This window comes from Cucurbita maxima, unplaced genomic scaffold (genome assembly GCF_002738345.1).
Source record: "Cucurbita maxima cultivar Rimu unplaced genomic scaffold, Cmax_1.0 Cma_Scf00102, whole genome shotgun sequence".
In the NCBI taxonomy this organism is placed as follows: Eukaryota; Viridiplantae; Streptophyta; class Magnoliopsida; order Cucurbitales; family Cucurbitaceae; genus Cucurbita; species Cucurbita maxima.
The window spans coordinates 43,192-48,717 of NW_019272118.1; the positions used below are offsets into that span (position 1 = coordinate 43,192).

The 5,526-nt window shown below is 32.9% G+C and overlaps 1 non-coding gene across 1 annotated transcript; it reads left to right on the forward strand.

Annotated features, from left to right (window-relative positions):
* The first annotated feature begins 1,579 nt into the window (after window positions 1-1,579).
* TRNAC-GCA lies at window positions 1,580-1,651 on the forward strand. Its single transcript has one exon. It is a non-coding gene; the product is annotated as a tRNA-Cys (tRNA).
* Window positions 1,652-5,526: the final 3,875 nt, after the last annotated feature.

A 5,526-nucleotide genomic window follows, 5' to 3' on the forward strand; every position in this document is an offset into this window, starting at 1 on the left:
TCCATACCCAAAATCAAATAATATCAAACTCAGATCCGTTTTCTTGGATTTTAAATTTATTTGAGCCTTATAAAACCCATCCAAAGGTCCATTGAGTTTGTCTCAAACTTTCGTGATGACGTATCCTAGAAAAGCCAACTTCAAAAAAAAAAATTAGGTTCTCTCAATTATGTGTCTTAAATCCTTCAAGATATCAGGCATATTTACAAATGTCTTGATGAGTGTCTTGAAAATAATACAAAGTCTTGATTTGTAAAGGATATCTCTACAACTCAAAAAAAATCAAATCATTAGTCAAATAAACTATCTACTTAAGTCTTATTGACCCAAGGGCAGATCTCATAGTGAAACGTGACGCATCAAATATCGGATATGGAGGTATCTAAAATTGTCAAAGAGGACCGGGAATCGATTATCATATTTCATTTAAAAGCCTCTAATAATACCACACAAATTACCAAACAGTAAAAAAAAAAAAATATATTATTTCCATTGTATTTTGTGCACAAAAATTTTAAAAGAAATTTAAAATAAATCGAGCTTATTTGTCATACTTTTAACTTCAATTACAATAAATAAAGAAAAGAATTGAGTGACAATAAAATATCACTTAACATTGGAATGTAATTTGAAGACTTTTTATCTTTGGGAGTTGAATTACATTTAAGATTATTTATGTCATGTCTTATTTTCTTCAATTTGTATTTAATAGCTTTGGGTAGTTGGTAGATGAACTACATTATGTTTGAATTATCTTTTTGACCTATTTAAATGCCAAAAACTTTGTGGAATACAAAAATTTTGTGTTTGAAACTATTTGGGTGTTATGTTTCTTTCAAACCTTGTTTTAGGTTTGGTGTTAAAATCTATTCATTAGATTAGTTATGATCAAGCTAATTCTTGAATGAGTCGTCTTGGAATGTAAGAGTGACAATCATAGATTTCAAGTTCAATCTAAGAGTTATTTATCCTTCTAACCTGCTCCTGGTTGAAATCAATTCGTTAAGTTAGCTTTCTTTGTAAAAGTTTGCAAGGATACTACGATCTCTAGCTTTGCAAAATCTAGCGTTATTGGCACTTATCAAAATCGCTGCCAAAATAAAGTTTAACAAGTGGTTCTATGGTGTAGTGGTTAGCACTTTCGACTTTGATCTAACAACTTGTGTTTAATTTCCGATAGGTAATCCACCAATTTATACAAAATTGGTCCATAGCCGATTCAGTAGGGTCACTTTTTGGACCGATAATCTATATAAGGGGTCACTAAGGTTGAGATCATACAAAATGGGTCCATAGCTCAATATTAGATCATTTGATTGCAGATCAAGAGGTCACCAATTCGAACCTAGTTGGGCCCTACTATTTGGATAGAAATTTGTTACACTTTTTGGACTGACACTATGTCTAAGGGGTCACTCAGGTTAAAATCCTACAAAATGGATCCATGGCTCAGTGGTAGAGAATTTAACCGGTCACCCGTTTGAACTTAGTTGGGCCTTTCTATTTTCGACAGACACTTTTTACACTTTTGGACTGACACTTGGTAGAAGGGGTCACTAAGGTTAAAATCATGTAAAATGGGTTCATAGCTCAGTGTTTGAGTATTTGACTGCAGATCAAGAGGTCACCCGTTCGAATCTGGTTGGGCCCTAGAACCCACTATTCTTGATGATTTTTTTTAACCTTTCCCTTATTTTGTACTATAAGCCTATAAACTCTATTTTGAATATACTGTAAATATATACTTTGTGTTCAACCTCTTTTAACTTGAAATCCGTGCTTCGAGAACCCACCAAAAATATTCATGAACTTTCAAAACTAATGCCCTTAACATTCTTGAGGCTAGTTTCACATAGTATCATTATCTTTGAGATAACAATTCTTTTCTATTTTATCTAATTTTTTTAAATATGAGTTCATTTCCAAATGCATGCTAACACCCTTATTGTTGAATAAATGACATGAACCTAGTTTCACATAGTAACGTTGCCTTTTGCTCCTATTGGTGGAAGGATAATAGGTCGATTATACCTTTATGGTAGTTTTAAGCGTGACAACATTTGACAACCAGACTAATTTTGCTTCATTTTTAAATGAAAACGTGTAAATTGTAAACTCAAAACATTTCAAAGAAATAAACAAGTTTTGATGGTACCATGCTAACCAAAAACAAATGTTGACTTTGACCAATCCCTATTATCTTTTTTTCTATATTTTGAAACTATTTTAAGAACTTTTCTCTTGTATTCCTTATAATTTTACCTTTTAATGTTGTAAATATTTGTGTATGGGTGACTATTATGATTATAAGTCAACTGAGTTAAGTAGAAATAAATTTTGAAGATAAATTAAAGTATTAATTTTGATGTCATCTTTACTCGAGTTTTGGGATATTGTTATTAATGAGATTCAATCGACATTAGTAATTCACAATGATAATATTCAAAATACTTGACAAAAAAGAATGGTCAACATAAGATATTTGAAACAAATAAATATTTTGTCTCTATGATATATCAAATCACTCCTTTGAAATTCCTTAATAATAAACCTGAAGTCTTACATCACTTATACAGAAAAGTTCCTTAAATAGAAGTTTTATTAGATACTTTTAAGCATTTAGAGATCAACTAGACACAAAGCTAAACATTCTAAAAAAAAAAAAATTAGGGGTTGAACTTTTAAGTTAACGTAATTTAAGAAACTTATGATTTTTATATTATCAAGAGTTTAATTGAGCTAGGTCGATTCAATCTAGTGGACCCAAGAATTGAACCGAACGAAACCAACTAGTTAGTAACATGATTTAGTGGAAGCATTTTCATGCAAACAACAATGGAGGGTTTGAAATAATATAGTTTTTTACCCCTTGTTTCTCTAGTGAATATTGAAATAATAAAGGAGCATTAAGGTCATTTTACACCGTTTCTTGATTTACCTACTTATCCTTATTCAATGACCACCAAATTTCATATCTAACCTCAACATGCTATAAATGCTTAGTATTAAAATTTGATAGACAGCGGAGCTCAAATTTCATATCTAACCTCAACATGCTATAAATGCTTAGTATTAAAATTTGATAGACAGCGGAGCTAAGATAGTGGGTTATTTTAACATTACTTAAATCTCGAGCTATTTGATTGGTTCAGGGTCTTAACTCACAGTTTTTTGGATTTTTCTTTCATATATCCTTAATTCATACTTGGTTTAGGGTTCATATGAAAATCCAAGCGATTTCTACAAGTATTTCTTAACAAAAAGTCCAAGGGGGCTACTTGTCTTGTCGTCGATGTTTGGGACCTCCATTCTTGATCTTCCAGTATCTGAATTACTTCAAATTTCCTTCCACATACTCCTTATTGTGTCTAGTTTATGAAACCATAATGTTTTTTACAAGAATCGGTCTGGAATGGGGTTAAAATTGAGAAAATTCTAGAAAAGGTCAAATTTTGAGTTTACTTGGACAGTTCAGTTGAACTGGCCGTATCATCGTTTTCTTCCTCTAAACAGGAAGAAGATGCGCATTTTTCGCATCGCCGCCATCTGAAACTCGGCTTGTAAAGCCACATTTACAGCGTTTCTCTCCTTGATTTCTTCGTGAAACTTAAAGATGGATGTTACAAGAAAGGGCTAGGGATTTATTTGATACCTTCTCGTGGACCGTAGCTTAAGATATTCGCTTCCAAACTTCATCCAAAATCTGATTTATCGTTGGAGATAAAACAAAGGATTTCTTATTGGGTAGCCGATTCTAGAGGTTTCAAGGCCCTATTTCTTCATTGAACCTCTTCCATATCTTATCTTCAAGCTAAAGGAATTGGTTTTGGAGGAACGTCTTTGAGTGTAGGACCTTAACTTCTAGAAATCGTTCTCGGTATGCTACTCACTCGAAACGCTAGATTTCGATCTCGTGGGTAGTTTGTTCTACGACGTTTCAGCTCTCGATTTCTTCATCAAGTTTACTAAACTTCTTCCTCTGAAACTAGAGGAATCCTTAATTTGAAGGAAAAGAGATCGTAGATAGGAATTCGACTCTTATCCTCAATTTAATTTTGAAACCTATTTCCTTCAATTCGGCACGCTCTCGAGGTTATTTTTCTTCGTGGTCTTCTATGGAAGCATTCTGTGGAGGTGCAGAAACTGATTGGAATCATTTTTTGCTCGACGAGTCATCATGTATCCTCGGATTGGATTTTCAAGTTTTTCTTGAAGTTCTTCAATGGCGAATTGAATTGGGGGAATGGTTTCTAGGCACTTTCAGCACTCTATTCCTTCATAGAACTTGTGGGTAATCTCGTTGAGAAACTGTAGGAATAAGATTGAAGAGAAATGGTGGAGGATTGCTCTCGAATTTGGAAGAAATCTGAGAGTACGAGACCCATAATCTAAACGCTCATTGCCTTCGATTGGGGGATCGACCTTTCTCGATTCTTATTCCGTATTGTTGCTCCTATTTCAGACTTTATAGGAGATGCTTAAACCGACATTAAGAGCTCCATAATCTTCGTTATTTAGAGATTGAACTTTTTTGATAATTTTTCGGAGATATCAACTCCGATCATAGCCTTACCGACCTTGGCTTTGAATACTAGTCGTTGGATGTGATGATCCGTGCGTGTTCGTTCTAGATCATATCAAATTTTGGAGGAGATCCGACGGTTGAGATTTGAGTTCGAAGGATTTTGCTCGAATGGTCAAGGTAGATGCTCTGATTCTAATTAGAGTGCCATTTCTGTAACTATCCATTCTTCCAGGGGTATTTTGGTAATATTCCACTTTTTGAATATTTTATAAATATTTTTCTCGAACAATCATAATTTTTCTACAAATTCCTAATTGCTTTTTTTATCATATTTTGCTTATTTTGAATCTTGAGATTCCTTCTAGATAAGGAATTACAAATCCGGAAAGATTCTTGATAATTGATAAAATGACTTTTTTTTGCCCTCTTCATTTACTTTTTCCTTTCCAATCCTTTTCAAAAGGTCTTTTAACTCTTTGAAATCACTGGTTAGGCACAGAGTGACTTGACTAAGTCCCTTGTTCTTGCTTAATACTTTAATTTTTTTCCTTTCTATCCTTTGGGTTTTTCATGAGTGGCTTATTCTTATGGGAGCTAATTTCCTTTATTTTCGGGGTGTTTCATTACAAACACAAAATAAGAAGTAGACTCAAAAGAAGAACAAAAAATACTAGATTAAAAACAGAGGTTAGTCTATGGCTCACACTCCAAAGTCCGATCTCATCCACGACCAACGCTTAGTTACTTGAAAAAAAATGATAAACATGAAGTGAGTAAAACTTAGTAAGTAGCCTACTAGTAGGTTCTTAATGGCGACCTTAAGTTAGGATATTACTTCTTATTATGTTTTCAGGATCTTATACTGATCTTGAAAACATTCCCCTAAAATAACCTTCAATTTTTTCCCCATGAACACAATTTTCTTCTCATCTATCTTTTTTTAAACACTTTTGAAAGTTAAAGAGTAGTTTTGAAGCTTTTTTTTTTTTTTTTTTTTTTTT